At 40.2% G+C, this 17,796-nt stretch overlaps 1 protein-coding gene across 1 annotated transcript in view; it reads right to left on the bottom strand.

Moving 5' to 3' along the window:
• The window catches only part of Brip1 (BRCA1 interacting helicase 1), a 121,785-nt gene that overhangs the window by 19,605 nt on the left and 84,384 nt on the right, over positions 1–17,796 (bottom strand). The gene's annotated exons all lie outside the window — the stretch shown is intronic.

Genomic DNA, 17,796 nt, shown 5'->3' with positions numbered 1-17,796 from the left:
CTCTATTACTTTATGCATCATTGTGACAGGGTCTCCTCTGAAGTGAAGCTTGCCATTTAGGCTAGACTAGCTCTTGGGATCTGCCTGTTTCAACCCCCCAGTGCTGAGATTATAGGCATATGTGTCCATGCCCAGCTTTTTTGGATGGATCCTGGAGATTCAAACGCAGGTCCCCATGCTTGCAGAAAAAGCATCTTACCCAATGTACCATCTCCTTACCCTGGAGGTGGACATTTTACAAACTCAAATGGGAAAAATAAAGTAACAGAAAGGGTTTCACCGAATGGGTTTAGCGGCTGAGAGTGGAGGGCAGAAGCACGAGTGAGTGACCAGAAGAGGCAATCAGCAGCACGCACACCTAAGAGCAAATTACACATGTGCACACGAAAAAGACACTTGTGTAAGAGAATCTATGCATACAAAAGAATTCAGTGACAGTCTAAGCAAACCAGAGTTAAAATAGTACTGATGCTTTACTGTGATGCACCAAGGGCTGGCAGAGGGCAGCTCAGTGTGCAGGGCTTAGCTGGCATGTGTGAGGCTCTTGGTTCAATTCCCAGTACTATTAACACACTCTGCCATGTGCCTCATAAGTCTCTACTGCTTAATACTGATTATCAGCCCAAGAATGAACTGCTTTTTTACACAACAAAGAAGTTCTTCTTTTAAAACTATTCAAGTTCAAAATATTCTAGTGGACAGTTGTCTCTCCATGCTGATAGGTCCTAAGTGAAGTCAACCAACCACTGATGGAAAATATCTAGAGCAAAACAAAAGCACCCTGGGCTATCCTGAAGACATATAACCTTTTGTCATTCTTCCCAAGTCCTGCAGTAAAACAACTATACAGCACTGACATTGTACTAGGTATTGTGAATAATTTAGAGATGATTTAAAGTACACAGGAGAATGGGCATGGGTCAGATCCAACACTACACTATTAAGGAACTTAGCATCTGAGCATGTTCTTTTCCCCCTGTTTTCTGGAATCAATCTACCACAGATGCTGACAGGTGACTGACTGTATTACAATTTCAGAATGTTTATACTAATTGAGTGGGGGGAAAAGGAGCTAGTCTGAAGTAGCTCTTAAGGATGCTGCAGAAATGCAATAAAAAAGACCATCTAAAGTATGAGTACTGAAACAGTGCAGGAGGATTGTGGAGGCTGAAACACTGAATTCAGCGTAGCACATGCACTTTGGGCCACTTTGCTAGGTAATAGGGATGCAAAGGTAATAAACAGAAAAGACTACACGTACAAACGGCTACCAAACAAAGATGTGAAGATGTTAATGTCAGCTGGGCAGCGGTGGCGCACGCCTTTAATCCCAGCGCTCGGGAGGCAGAGATAGGCGGATCTCTGAGAGTTCGAGGTCAGCATGGTCTACAAGAAGTAGTTTCAGGACAGAGAAATCCCATCTTGGGGTAAAAAGATGCTGTGTTGACTAGAGTATATGGAAGTGAGGAAAGTTGAGAAATGAAGATAATCCATGAATGTGGTATAAAATAGTGAGGGCCTGCCCTGGAGAAGTAAAGGAAGAGAAAAGAGGTCCAGTCTGAAACACAGTGTCAACCTACAAGACTGGAGTCACCAACTACAGGTGAAGGAAAATGTCAAACGTCTTCTAACACTCCAGCTAGAGAGAAGTACGGTAGGTATGTTGGAGGAAAAAGGTGAACTTGACTTAGTTTAGGTTAAACTTCTAAACAATAAGTAAAAGACAATGGTAGCCAGGTGCAGCCTGCACACCTGAAATCCAAGCCAGGGGGGAGGGGGTCGGGGGGAAGGGTTGCAACAGTAGGACGACTAGGAGTAGGGTGGACCAGGAGTTAAAGGACAACCTGGCAGCATAACAATATCCTGTCTCAAACAAACAAAAATGTAAGGAGAAAAAAAAATTGAAATAAAATTGACATTAAGAAATAGATACTCAAAATTGGGAAATCTGGGAGTCAAAGTTCTTAGTATAAACCAACAGCATTCAGTGAGTTTCTATAACAAGCCATGCACGGTGCAATGACTGAGCAATAACAACAGACAATAGCACACAAGTCACCTAACAGCTGTACAAGGAAGACAGCACTTCATGTTAAAGATAAGAAAATTAGGAACGAAAAGACTGAAGTACTGCTAGGATTTGGATCAAATTCAGAGCGAGCTCTCTCACAGAGTGAAAGCCACCGAGCTGAACACTTGTACAGCTTTTCTGAATGACCCTAACTAACGTAATTGGGTCAGCCAAGTCTGTCGTGCTATACTTTTCCTATACAAAAACAGGAGTACAGAAAACTAAATGAAAAATGGTCTAGAATTTCATCAAATGTCTAATGATCATCAAGCATGAAAACCAATGCCCAATTTAAAATGACACACAGCATATGTGAAAAAGCCAGTTTCTCCTGCCAGCAAACAGTCGAAATGCTAAGTAAAGCAAAGGCTGGAAGGGATTAGCCGAAATGTCAAAAGACAACCTTTCACCTTTACCTGCTCATCCTTATAAACATCCTCCTTCCCCAGGCATGCTTTCCAAACAGACAGTTTCCATCGAAGCAGCAGAGGGCCCAAGGCAAGCTCTGCCATCCAGTAACTGTCAAAGAGATTACTCTTTCATCTGTTTGGGAGGTCATGCCCACATTCCCATCAGCTACACAGCCAAATATATTATACCTGTCGACCGATGCTTCTTTAATGCCTAATGAGACAGACATTTTGCATTATGGATGTTAGCTGTGAATGTTTTTCCTAAGTTTTGACAGCAAGTAAACGCTATAAACTGAGCTCAAGTTGTGGTTAGGTCATCTACCATAACTTTTCAAATACATTTTACAAGCCTTCCCCAAATAGAAAACTATAACCAGCTACGCTACCTGGAAGAAGTGTAAATCATTCACTCCCCGTCCATAATAAATGGTGTATGTATAATTTTGGAAGAGTGTGCAAACAGAAGTGAGAGGCTAGCTACTTTACCAAAGGATGCAGATTGAAAGCCCACTTAGCGTGTCTTCTAGTCATGTCTTAGAATAGTAAGAACTGTTTGCCAACATCTAAATATTTGGCTTTTTCATTGTTTTCCTCAACTCGATTAGTCATAAATAACCTGATTACTATAGTTGAGAAAGTGTGCAACACACCAGGGTCAGATGCTGCATGGATTTATTAAAACATTATTATTATTATTTTACTGTTAACTAATTATTCATAGCCAAAGGATTATATCTCATATCAAAAAAGTTTCGTCACAATTTTCAACTTTACATTATTTTTCAGTTTTCCATCTTCTCCCAATGTTATTATTAATAAGTAGCCCCTGGGTAAGAGTAATCATTTATGAGATTTTAGACATTTCTAAATTTTCATTTGTGTGTGCGCGTCCCTGCAGAGGCCAGAGGGGGCACCAGAGATGTAGGTGGTTGTGTGCTACCAAAAGTGGGGGTGCTAGAGACTGAACTCTGATGTTCTGGAAGAACAGGATGTGCTCTTAAATGCTGAGTCATCTCTCCAGTTCCATTTTGTTAGTTTTGTAAGTAGTTTCTGAAGAAATAAATGGTTTGACAAAAATGCACTAGAACTATAAATCCACCACCCCCACATGGAAGACAGTAGATTTTATTCAAATTCATAAATATGTGTATTATGATTTCAGCAGTATATGTCCTCCTGAAAGCAACCAATTTAGGCAGTGTTTTTTCCTTGTATGAAAGCATGAAGACCAAAGTTCAAGCCTTCAGAGTAGGTGTGGTGGTGCACACCGGGAATCTTAGGATTCCAGAGGCTGAGACAGACCTTAAGGCCAGTCTGGGCTACATAGTGAGCCCGAACTACAGAAGACTATCTCAAAACAAAACAAAAAGAAAGTTCAACAATCAACAATTAAGACCTTATCAAATTAAAATCCTTCTGTATAGCAAAGGAAACAATCAAATAAAAAAAGCCTACATAACAGGACTAAAGTCTTTACTAGCTATATATCCAACAAAGGGTTAATTTATATAGAATACACAAAGAACTAAAAAAAGTTTAAATAACAACAAATTAAAAAACCCAGGCAATAGGTGAGCTAAGGAAAATGAACAGGCAGTTCTCAAAAGATGAAATGGCCAATGAATATATAAAAAGTTCCTTCTTTCTAGACATTTGAGAAATGCAAATCAAAACTACACTGACGTTCTGTTTTACCTCAGTCAGAATACCAGTCACCAGGAATACAAATCACAACAGATGCTGGCAAGGCGATGGATAAAAGGGAATCCTTATATATGGCTGGTGATCGTGCTAACTATGGAAATAGTGCAGAGGTTTCTCATATGACCCAGCTATACAATTCCTGGGTGTTTACCCAAAGGACTCTGAGTCACTGTCACAGAGATACTGGTCTATTAGTGCTAACTGCGACGTAACTCACAAGACAAGGTTATGAAATCATCTTAAGTTGTCTGTCGACAGGAACGAAGAAAGAAAAGGTGGCACACATACACAAAACAACTTTTCCAGCTTTAAAACAGAAAGAAGCTATGCTATTTGCAGGACAAATGGATGCAAATGGATAATCATACTAACTGAATTAAATCAGTATCAGAAAACAAATATTGTATGTTTTATCTCACTTGTAATTTCTATTTTTTAATACTTATATTTATTATGTATACAATATTCTGTCTGCGTGTATTTCTGCAGGCCAGAAGAGGGCACCAAACCCCTTTACAGATGGTTGTGAGCCACCATATGGTTGCTGGGAATTGAACTCAGGATCTTTGGAAGAGCAGGCAATGCTCTTAACCTCTGAGCCATCTCTCCAGCCCCATCTCACTTGTAATTTCTAGATTTTTATATACAGTTGAATAAAATCACAAATGCATATGTAAAATGAAAGAAGAAGTGAAACTGCCTTGGGCTTGGTTCTCAACCTTCCTAACGCTGCAGCCCTTTAATACAGTTCTTCATGTTGTGGTGACCTCAGCCATAAAATTATTTTCATTGCTACCTCGTAACTGTAATGTAACTGTTATGAATCATAGTGTAAATATCTGTGTTTTCCATTGGTCTTCGGCAGCCACTGTGAAAGGGTCATTTGACCCCCTAAGAAGTCATGACCCACAGGTTGAGAATAGCTGGTCTAGGAGTTCAAAGGAGACAACTAGGAAGAGGGAGGGATTATAAAAGTCAGGGTAGGAGGCATGGGAGAATATGTTCAACATATAATATTTACCTGCATGAAAAAGTTCAAATTAAATTAAAAGAATTAAAGTTCAAACTTCCAAATAAAAAAGAACAATCATCTAAAGCCATTAATTAATAATATTAAGAAAGCACCCTTCCGGAAAATAAACATATTTTCTGGTTAAGCACTCAAGAAGAATGGTTTTAATTCTGGTGAAGGTAGAGCTTAAAACCCTGGCATTTACAGCAAAACCAAGCTGGAGACAAAGACTACATGAGAGACATTTACTGTTCAGAATTATGCTACAGTGTAAACACTTTTATCATTGTATCACAATATAAATTCCAACAGCTCAAGCTCTCAACTGAGTCTAAGCCCTTATAATGTGGAATAATTTGGCCAGATAAAAGGAGTGTAACTGGTTTTATTCCATTTGGCATATTTTCAACATTTCTGAAACGCCAAGTTAGCCAAATATAGAACTTTTTTTTTAAATGAGGGAAAAAAGTTTCTGCCAAGAGTTAAGAAGCCAAGCTCCCTTTTAAATAATAATAACATTTAAAAAAACACATTAGAAACAGTTTTCAAATGTTACTTTCTGTTACATTAGTACTTACCCACAATAATCTACCAAGAAACAAGAACTAAGACACAGTAACAGCAATATAACTTACTTCACATGTGCTTCAAGACTGCTTTTGGACAAGACACTTTTTTAGAGAAATCTGTTAAACTTTGTGTTATAAATTGTAGCTGTTGAAAAACACACCAGAACATTTGACATTTGAGAAACAGCTGGGCTGAGGCTCAGGGAAAGATGTTGTCCAGCACAAACAAGGCTCTAGGTTTAATCCCAAAAGAGATCCGGGGAAAAGTCAGGTATCTTCTGTTCTCTACACAGGCACCACCACTACTTAAAGCAACTTAGCTATGGTTACTACTCGGAATATTTAATTGGGTACTCCCAAGTAAATCCTTTAACAATCATGCCACAAAAACATCTCAGTTGGAATGGACGTGAGATCTTAGTTTTTCATTATCCAAACAATTTGTCAAGTAAGAGCACAGGGCAAAAGAGGAAATTAATATTTTCCTATTAAAAGGAAACAGTTAATTCTTTAGGTCATGATGGAAACTGTAATATGCCTATTTTGGAAAGGACTTAGTTTAAAACTTTATGAGTCCTAGGCATCATGGCGATTTAGTAAGGTTACCTGTGTTAAGATACAGCTTGGATAGACACGCGAATGCTCCAGTTATCATCTCTGAAAAGTGCCACCTCTCAAGCTATTGTCTGTTCCGAGGGAAGCAGAGCTGCAAGGCACACGGCCTGCAGACTGTGAGTAACCAGTGCTTCCACAAGCTTCTTTTCTGAGGTGCCTCTCTTATAAAAAAGAGGAAATGGCTTCTGCTAACCTTACCTCAGACACTGACTGACTAAAAGGACAATGAGCATGAAGCAGAAAGCAGCATATACTGAGAGTGAGCAGGAGAAGGGACTGGTGGTGCAGGCCAGCAGTAATCCTGGCTATTCAGGAGGCTAGTGCAGGAAGATTCCAAGTTCAAGGCCAGTCTAGATAGGTTAGCATGATCTGCAGCATCAAAAGAAAAAGGAAAGGATGGAGGAAGGAGGCTGGGGCTCTATTTGGGGATTAGCGTGCTTGCCTAAGGGTGTGGGGAGGGGCCTAGGCTCCATATCCAGCAATGAAGGGGGAGAAGGGAGTAAGTAGGCTCAAGCTTTTACTTTTCTCCTATTTTCTAAAACCCAAAACAGATATTTTGTGGACTTTACAGTCAATTGTAATTCACTGCTGCATGACCATGAAAAAAGACATAGGATTATGTAGGTTATATAGTTATTGCCTTAGGTTCTTCAACCCAAATTAGGGTTTTGACATCTGGTTATTTAACTATACTAATGAATGTATATAAAATTTCAGGTGACTTATAAATTTCTTTAGTTTATGGCACTTTCATAAAACAAAACAAAGCGAAGCGAAGCGAAGCAATGAAGTGACGAGTTTGTCCAGGTCTTTGGTTCTTCTGTCAAGGTGTTTCTAGGCACTTGGCAGTTTCATCACATCTGTAAACAGGTCAAAATGCATGAAGACCCTGACTCACAAGACCAGCCCCCTAGAGGTGGAGCCCAGTGTTACGGAGAATGTGAAGGTTAAGATCCAGCATAAAGAGGGCATCCTTCACTCCCCCTAGCAGAGACTCATCTAAGCAGCTGGAAGATGGTCACACTTTCTGATTACAACATTCAGAAAGAGTCAACCCTGCACCTGGTCCTCCGTCTGAGGAGTGGCTATTAATGATGCAGTCTGCATTCCCAGGGGGCAATGATGGCATTACTCTGCACGATAGCCATTTGCCCCCAATTTAAGTTTAGAAATTACAAGATTCAGTAATAGCTGAACCTGTTAAAAATGTTAACGAAGGTTGTGTTGCATGGTTAAAAAACAATGAAAAAGGTACATCGGCAGACCACACAGAGAACACTGTTCAGGTTTGAACATCTTTTTCTCAACTTCTGCAATTGAGAACAAATGTTCTGAGACATTATGGCTTACATAAACACTCTTTAATATGCTTTCTAATACTTTCTGGTCACCTTGAAATCTATGATTTGTTTTTGAAAGTAGTTACATAAAATATGGAAATGGAGAGGCATGAGAATGAGCGCACGATTACGCCTGTATTAATTTAAACATTGTTTCATTCAAGTATTTTATGTTCTAGTGTTTCTCTTGTAAAAGTCACACAACTGGTGGAGAAAAGTCTAGCAATCACAGCTATGCAAGATGAAATATTATCTTATGTGAGAAAAGTAGCTCCATGGTGGAGGACATGCTTAGCTGGGGAGCGTTTACTCTCCAGCCCCTGCATCCTGCACATATACAAAATAATCCTGTAATTATAGCTTATGTAAGAAAGCAGTGCGCAGTTGTAAAGAACCATAGGCTCTTAAAGAATGAGGCACTGCTAAGAGACTTCGCTAAGGGGAATGAGCAATATTTCATTCAGCGTGCTTACAGAGACCTATGTTTGCTTATGTTCACAACTAGTAACTCTCTGGAGGAAGACAGGCTCTCTTAGGGAAAAGGCTTTGTGAATGCCACATGATACGGCAAAGGACATAATGACCCTGGGGGGTTCCAGTGACAACACACCAAACGCAGAATCACATTTGACAAGATCAAATGGTTAAGAACACAAGCAAGAAGAGATAATAAATGTAAGAAAAACTGTATCAAATGAATACTGGAAATCACTGGAGCTAGCAGCATCGGGTTCGTGCCTATAATCCCATCAGTCTAGAGACTAGGCAGAAGGATTCTGAGTTCAAGATATGTAGTAGAACATGGTGCACTCCTGCTTCCCCCCCCCCTCTCATACACACACACACACAAACACACACACACCCCTAAAATGTTAAAACTCAATTTATGAGCTCTTCAGTCCAGGTGCTAATGAAGTAGAACATTGTTGTTGTCTAGATCCCTATTATACCCTAGATCCCTATTATACCCAAATTATCTTCTAAAATAAGAAGCTGGAGATAACACTCAGTGGGTAGAATATTTAGCCATTTAAGCCTGACAACCCAGCTTTGCACCCAGGGACTCATAAAAGGCTGGATGCAGCGGCTTGCATCTGTAATCCCAGCATTCTCACAGTGAGATGGGAGGTAGGGACACCAGAGGCCAGCAACACGGAGTACACGGCATAGCATCACAGCAGAAACAAGAGACCCTGCTTCAACAAAACAGAAGGTAAGAGTCAACTTTCAAAAGTTGCCCTGACCTCCACACATGTGCCATGGCGTGCACATACATACACAATTATACACACAATAAAAACATGAAACTTTTAGAGACCAAAACCCCAAAAAGAAGGCCTTTAAAAAGTGAACATATTACTTTTAAAAGCTATTATTTTCTATTATTGTCAGTAATGCACTACTCAAAGCTTCTAACATGTGAATATGGAAAAGGACATACAAGATCATAGCAGTTTGAAAACTAGTGCATTAGAGTAAAAGTAATGGAGACTTTGAACTTTACAAAATTAAAAAACAAAACCAAAAAACACTCTCTTCCCCTGTTCTTCAAAAACTTCAACTTCAGTTATGTTAAAGTAGATCTCACTCCAAATCCCACATAGAAAATGCAGATGGGCAACTGATAAATGATTACTCAGAGGAGTAATCTCAGATGCACCCTCAGAGCCTCTTCTAAAAAATAAGCCAGTAAAAGCACAGATGTGCCGATGGAACTGGAGGTGGAGGGACTAGTAGAGAAAGCTGTAAGCAAATGCACAGTACAAAGATGAGGGAAAAGGTTGGGTATGGGGTCACGAAGTTACGGTTCTGTCTACTTGGAAGGCTGAGGCAGGATGGTTACGACGTCGAGGGTAGCGTTGGCAACACAGCAAAAACCCTGTTGCTTATGGGAAAAATATGGACGTTGTGAGTAACGCTCAGTGGACAAGCACTTGCATGTGGGTTAGGTTACATCCCTAGAAATGCAAAACAAAGGGTACCACGTTTAAGGTTAACCCTACATAGTGAGACCAGTCAGAAATGGGGGGGGGGGGTAGAGCAAGGGACCTGAATTTGGATTCCCAGTACCTTCATCTAAAACAAAATAAAACCAAATACCAAAACCAACCACACAAAAAAGGACAGGCGGCAAGTGCCTGTAATTCCAGTTCTGGGAGACAGAAATGGAAGAATCTGGATATGTCTAGCCAATCAGTGAGCTCCAGGTTCAGTGAGAGACACATGCATGCACACATGCTACTACTGTGGATTGTTCTTTTTAATTCATGATATACATGTTATATGTAAAGGAGTGTGTGCAACTAAATTTTGCCTACAAGAAGCTATTTGCAACATGGATGCACTTTTGCCCTGTCACATTTGGCAGGTGAGGGCAGGAGATGGGAGATGCATTACACCTTCCATTTCCAAGGATTCAAGCTATTATGTATTTATTTACTGAAGGTCTCATATAGGTTAGCCTGGCCTTGAACTTGATCCTCCTGCTTCAGTCCCCAAGTTCTGGAATTGTAGGAGTGTATCACATCTGTTTTTATCAAAATATTAAATTCAGTCAAAAGTAGGAAGACTGATATTGTAAATATCACATATTACAACCTATACTATCTGATTCATTACAATGTGTCTACTAGGAAAGCTTGAATGATGCCATCCACATGCCTGTAACTACAGCTCTAGAGGAAGTCTGACAGAGTGAACCAAGTGATTGACCCACTGCCTCTTGGTCTTTTGGCCAACATTGTATAGTTAAAATTCATAACTCAAATTCACCTCTGAGGAACAAAATTACATTTACTTTTCGAGAAGTCAAAACCTAGTTCCAGAGTTCCCCTTGAGGAGGTGTTGTTAGTTATGTTGGTTCAACAGATGAGTATGAACATGGGTCAACAGATCAGTACAAACGTGTGTCAACAGATGAGTGTGAACATGTGTCAACAGATGAGTGTGAATACATGTCAACAGATCAGTACGAACGTGTGTCAACAGATGAGTGTGAACATGTGTCAACAGATGAGTGTGAACATGTGTCAACAGATCAGTATGAACATGTGTCAACAGATGAGTGTGAACACATGGCAACAGATCAGTGTGAACATGTATCAACAGATGAGTGTGAACACGTGTCAACAGATCAGTATGAACATGTGTCAACAGATCAGTATGAACATGTGTCAACAGATGAGTGTGAACACAAGAACCAATCAACCTCCCATGCCCCCATGGTGACATGTAAGTCCAAGACTCTGGCCTAGTTTGAGAGCAAAATCAATTTACAAAGCTCCTGTGTTTGCAAAAACACCAGAAAGAAAACAAATTTAGAATTCTTCAAACATTATTCGTCTTCATCCCTTTAAGGAAAACACAGACAATTAATCCTGGGCATGTGGCTTTGTGGTTGCCTAACTCATGCAAATCCCTGGGGTTGATTTCTAGCACAGAGGGGAGGGGAAAGAAGTAACCAAAGCAACTCATTAGTTATTGTATGGATTCTCCTTTGATTCATTTGTCTTCCAAAGGGTAGTATTTTTCTCAATTTTACTGTCCATTGCAAATATACAAGTGGTCAACTTTGATTGCTTACTTAAACTATGTTTTTTAATTTAGGATATATTTATAAACTGCTTTTCAATATTTCTGGCCAAGGTATCCCCACTCCCCTTTTAAGCTAGAAAGGGTTTTTCTGAAGAGTAAGGTGTAAGTCACTGAAACTGAACTCATTTGGCCTAAGCATTTCTAACCATGCTATCCTAAATGTTATGAGTTTAGACTACAGTCCTTTAAATTTCTCGACAGGCCATCCCCATGGGGAGCACGTGCTGTTACTGGGTTTAGGTCCAGGTGGGTTTCTCTATCAGATGCTACTAACTACAACCAGAACTCCACCCCACTCTGACTTTAGGCTGTTCCAGGATCTGGTTTCCCAAAATACAGAATCGAATCCCAAAACATAAAATTGCCGTACAGAGCCTTAGGTAAGTTGACTTCCCAGGTGAGTTCACAGGCTGCTTGTCCCAGCTCCCCAAAACAGTTCTCGTGACTGTATCCCCTAAGGATCCTGTTGTCCATTCTGCTCACCTACACCGTCCTTCCCTTCTTTCCTGTGTCAGATTAAATACCACTTCCTCAGGAAGCCTTTCCCGACCCATAAAGATCTGCTATACCAGTAATTCACAGTTCCTATGGCTTCCTTTGGCACAACCGTGACTGCTTTTACTGTCACGTCAGTATTCCTTCCTAGACTGAGATCTGCAGGAGAACAGGGTAGTGCTGTGCTCTCAGAACCTATGACAGCAGTTTGTGCTTCTAGCTAGGTAAAAAAGGAAGGCTGCGACATTATTCTGGCTAGTTTTATAATCTGAATAGTTTTGTTGTAATCTCATATCTGTATGTACCTCACCAATCTGTGATGCGGGTGACTGAATTTTAATGCTACTGCTTCTGTAGTTGTAATTATGTAGTGAATTTGTTTCAGATACCCATTTAAAAGGTAGCTTTGTTATATGTGACTTAATTGCATTAAAAGAAAATAATGTTTTTCTTAGTTGTTTCCTACCAACCTCTACTCATAGGTTCCCTCTCATGCCCCTCAAGTACTTCTGTCTAGTGTGCAGAAAGTTTTCTTTTAAGCTATTATACGATTAAGTATGTTCTTACAGATAGATCAGAAGCATCTGGGAAAGGTGGATATGAAAAAAAAATCCTCACTGGGAAAGTTAGCTTAATGCTCACCCTTCGGAGTGGCCCATTATCAACGTTTCATAGTGGGTTTCTTTATTTCCAAGTCCCTAAAGAATGAGTAATAAATTATGACTTGAACTAAACAAGTCACACTTGGCTCCAAAATGAAATTTCTCTACCTCTACTTTCTAGTCCCCAGGGTGGGAAGAGGAAATCCTGGTCACAGCCAAAGAAGTCATAGTTTTGGCTCTGACATACATTTTCCTGTCTCTCTAAAAGCCAAGCTCTGCTAGCAAGACTGTAAAGTCTTAGGTCAGTATTTTAAGCTGTATTTAAATTTTTACTCCCATAATCTTCCTTAAACTTAAAAATTAGTACCATAAAATTAATGTCATTGCTTTCTTTTTCTCACTCCAATCACTTTTCTAACTCAGACATGAATCTCAACTTTGAAAAATGTGAATTCAAATGAAAGACAGAAAATAATGCAGCGGTTAATCTGTTTCATTTCTATTAGAATATAGAAACTGTTTTTACCTATAGATGGCTTCCATTCAATTCTGCGTGGCAAACAGTATTACAAAACTGTGAAGTTCTAGGTTAAAGTCCAGCAATTTGAAGCAGTTTTGGGGGATGCATTTATGGGAATCATTGATCTTGTTGTTTCCTTTTATAGAAGAAAGTATGGGAGCACACTCTGGGGGACAAGTGACGAGTCACACCTATACACCCTCTTGAGAGAGCGGAGGAGCGTACAGCAGAGAGTATGGGTTCCCGGACAACCACTCACTTGATGCTGTATGGCAAAGGAAGGGAAGTTCATCTCAAGATTAAAAGATCCTGTCTGAGCTGACAGCACAAGGAAGCGTCCTACTGACCTTGAGAAAAGGTCAATGTGCTGGGAAAGGACCTCCAAGACAGCCCTATAGCAGCAGCTCGGAGCAGTTTCCAAGAAACTAAAGCAGCTCCTGAGTTCTGAAAATTCTTAGTCCTCTCACCACAAGACACTGAATGAGCTTGGAAGTGGACCCCAAACTACAGCTGAAAATTCAGCCTATGGAGTCCCGAGAAGACCCAGGTAAGCCATGATCTTCAGTGTAAGCCACCTGGCAGAGTATAAGACATGAGCAGTCAAAAACAACACAATGAATGAATCTGTGTGTATGTGCATAGAGGAAATAATAAAGGCCTGTGTGGTGGCACATGGTTTCAATCCTGGCAAAGGTAGGCAGACCTCTGAGTTTTAGGGCAGTCTGGTCCTCATAAAGAGTTCTTGGCCTGCCAAGCCTACATAGTTAGACTGCGTAGTTAGTTGGGTTTTTTTTTTTCTTCAAAACAAAACAAAACAAAAAACCCAAAATTATCCAATCCTAAGTGGCCAGTCCTGTTAAAACAGGTTCAAGTAATATTAAACAGACTCAGGTTACACTTGCATACTCATATGCACATGCATAACAATAATAATTAAAGAATATGAGGCCATGTTTGAAAGGGAGTGGAGGGGGCATTTGAGGAGTTGGAAGAAGGAGATGATGTAATTAAATTTTAATTAGAAGAAAAAACAAATTAAAAAGTAATAGCCAGGTGTGGTGACATGCACTTTTAATCCTAGCAGTCTGGAAGGCAGGGGCAGGTGGATCTCTGTATAGTTATAACTCTAAACAGAAACACTAACAAAATGACTAAAGCCTACAAAAGGAAGGAGGAAGGGATTAAAATACAGGCTGGGATCCCTGAAGTCTGAAACATGATGATTAATATGGAGCCCAAGAAGTTTCAGTGTTCAGACCACTTCAGACTTTCAGATGAGAGATGCTCACAGTAAAGTCTGCAAATAGGAAATACCTTTGGTCCCAAGCACTTTGGATATAGGACATTCAGCCTCTAGTGTACTATAAAGCAACTAAATACAAAAAGGGCAAGAGTGAAGGATCTACAGAACAAAAGCACAAAACACGGAAAACAAATTGCCAATGGTAAGTTCTTCCTCACTGTGAACTGTGTTAAATACAAATGGGTTAAACTCTGTAATTGACAGAAAGAGATTGGCAGGATGAATCAAAAAAAAAAAAAATTCTATCACAATTTGCTGCCTACAAATGACTCAATTTGATATAAGAAGTTGGAAATTTACTTTGATTTTAATATAAAAATCTATTCACCAAGAATTATAAACCTAAATTTAAATTTATATAAAAAACAAAGTATCTGTGGCAAACTTTTCATGACTTTGGATTTGCTAGCAACTTCTTAAAGTAGGAAGTAGTTTAACTGGATTTCACCAAAATGTGAAAATTTTGTATTTCTTTTACACTCCATTGTGGTATACAAATAATTATTTTTCAGTAACTGGTGCTGGCCAGTCACACTCTGTAATGTGTGACCTATAATAAATAATTATTGCTTTAAGTCTCTAAGGTTTAGATTTGTCACACAGGACTGATCCAGACATATGACAATGTGAAATATATGTTCCTTTACATCTGATATTCCTGAAAAAGAAAATACTATTGGAGCTGGGAGAGGGTAAAAACGTTTGCTATAAGGGCAAGAAGACCCGAGTTGGAATGCCTAGCGACCACACAAAAAGCCAGGCGTGGCCACACATAGCTGAAATCCAAATGCCGGGGAGACAGATGGATGCCTAGAGCTCTGGGGCCAGCCAGCTAAAACAGTGAGCTTCAGGCTCGATGAGAGACCTGTCTCAAGCAAGTAAGTCAGAGAGTGATAGAAAAGACCCCTGACGTCTTCTGTGGCTTCTGCATATGCAGACACGGGCACATACACACATGTGCATATCCACCTTATGGCACCCAAAAGGGAGGGAGGGGAAACTGATTAACAGAGAAAGAAAGCATTAACAACCCAAGTTCTGTATAACAAACAGGCCCGGAATTACATTAGTTGAAGGTAGAACAAAATAAAAAGAAATTAAGGATTTTTCCTCTAAACATTTTTTAACTTTAAGAATTTCTGAAAAACAAGCAAAGAATATAACAAATACTTAAATGTGAAACATTTCTGAAACCTTTTTGGGAGAGGGTAAAGTATCTTTTGGTACTATTTTTCTCTTCTTAAATGTGATGAGTATTGTAAGTCTGACATGAGAACTGTTGGGCTTCACTACTTTGTAGCAATAATACTTAGTGTAGCCTAGTAGTAGCCATGAAGTTTGTATGTTTTCCATTTCTGAAGAATGTGTCGACTTGGAGTAGGAGTACAAACGGAAAGAATCTGTTTAGGGGGAAATACATTTAAGATGCTAGAAGAATATGCAGTGTATCCACATGTAACAAAAGTGCATCCACACAACCCTGCAGGGCCAGTGTAAAACGGCAAGACATCAGTAGGCAACCACAACAGTGGGCCAACAGCAGGTGTACTAAAGCACACGTCACCCCACAACAGTTGTCTGGGCAACACTAGCCATTTCAGAATAGCAGACACAGCCTAGCATGCTGGCAAAAGTAACACTGGTAGTTGCAGACAACAGAAGTTGTCAAGGCTAGCAAACTCTAGAAGAATTAGATCAGGAGGCACTGGATGACATACTCTCCTGAGGATGTAGAAATTCTGAAGAAGTTTAGATTTTTGGAAAACTCAATGCTGATGAAATAACTATTATTTATTTATTGTTAATGTTACCCCCAAACTGTTCTACACTAGAGAATTAAAAGTAGCACATATAGTTTATAGTGCTTACTAACATAGTAACTATGCTACTGAAAGAACTTGTATTTTGGCATGATACCCTAGCTGGCTGTACGCTATGAGTACGGATATAGATCATACTCAGTGGGCCAGCTCAGTGGCTAGGAAGTGCCAAGTCTTGTTCTCTCATTGCTAGCACCTTCAAAAGTCAGTGGGAAACAAAAGAAAACTCTCCCTGAGAGATGCTACTGCCAGCTGTGGGTGCTGACTTGACTACTTGACAAAGGGATGCCTAGAAAATCATTACTTCTGGGTGTCTGACCGTATGTCCAAGTATTGGTTTGTGGGTCAGCAAACTCAGTGAGGAAGACGTTCAGCTGTGGGCCACAAAGAAGTAAATGAAGGCAAAGAGAGAAAGCTCTCTAGCTGTCCCTCTGAAGTTGACACATTTTTCTGTTACAGTTAACTTTGGATGTTAGATTGTAAGTTCCTTGGCCTTTGGACCCTGAAACTTGCAAGGGCTGTCCCTGGGTGTGTGTGGGGGGGAGATGACCTTTGACCTTGGATGGGGTGACATCATCAATGCCTGTGATACTAAGTCTTTCAGCTTCTTGAACTGAGCCATGCAATCAGCTTGCATTTGGCTTTTGCTGAACTTTTCAGCTAGCTCCTGTAACTGAATGAATATAGACACATGCAAGTACATACATGTATACACACACAAACACACACATGCACATTCTTTTTTGTTGTGTTTTGTTTTTCGAGACAGGGTTTCTCTTTAGCTTTGGAGCCTATCCTGGAAATAGCTCTTGTAGACCATGCTAGCCTCGAACTCACAGAGATCTGCCTGCCTCTGCCTCCTGAGTGCTGGGATTAAAGGCGTGCGCCACCACCGCCCAGTTACATTCTTTTTTTAGTTGGTTCTGTTTCTCTGGAGAAGCCTAATACACCACCTTAGCATTTACTACTATGAATAAACGCAATCCACATTGAGAACTCCTGGTCTAGATGCTGCTTTAGGCATGACTCTCCTAGTTAGAGCAACAGCAAAACAGAGCAAACATTCTCTAGGCGTAGATGCCAAATGAAGGGCTCTAGCAGGCTCAAGCATGGCAAACACGACAACAACAGGGTTTGTCTTTCACCCTTCTCCCCTTGCTAGAAACTTTTAGATTATATTCCTAAAGCCAGCCACCAATGTCTGTTCCCTTATTTGGCACTTTCGCCTCCTGATGTTGACAACCAACATCCATCTTTTGAAGTCCAGCAATCAAAAGTCCTCTTTTGGCTACTCTTAATTAACATGCCCAATCAAAACAAACCAACTCATCATAAAGAGGGGTTCCCCTTTTCTTTTATAAACTGCCATAGGTCTATGGGCTACAGCTGTCTCCTCTTTAACGAGAGGCAATTCTTTGTCCCTCTGGGGCAAATATCCCTTCTCCCTATCCTTGTTGCCTTTCCCCTTTCCCTCAACCTCTGTCTCTTGTCTTTGCCTCTTTTTCCTTGCCCTTTGTCCCTCTGGGGCAAATACATCTCCTTTGTGCTGAGAACTTGCCCCATCCTTTCACCAAACAACACAAGTCTCACTTCCAGTCTGAGCGGCTTTCTTCCTACAGTACATACCACTGAAGTACAAGCTCAATGCGGCGGTCCTACTGAACTCTAGGAGGAACTTGGAATGGCTAAAGCCATGCGATCTATACAACAGGGCACTAGAGAGAAAGGACTCTGGAAC

Source organism: Arvicola amphibius, chromosome 4, assembly GCF_903992535.2.
Source record: "Arvicola amphibius chromosome 4, mArvAmp1.2, whole genome shotgun sequence".
NCBI classification, from domain to species: domain Eukaryota; kingdom Metazoa; phylum Chordata; class Mammalia; order Rodentia; family Cricetidae; genus Arvicola; species Arvicola amphibius.
This window is presented reverse-complemented; position numbering and strand designations above follow the sequence as displayed.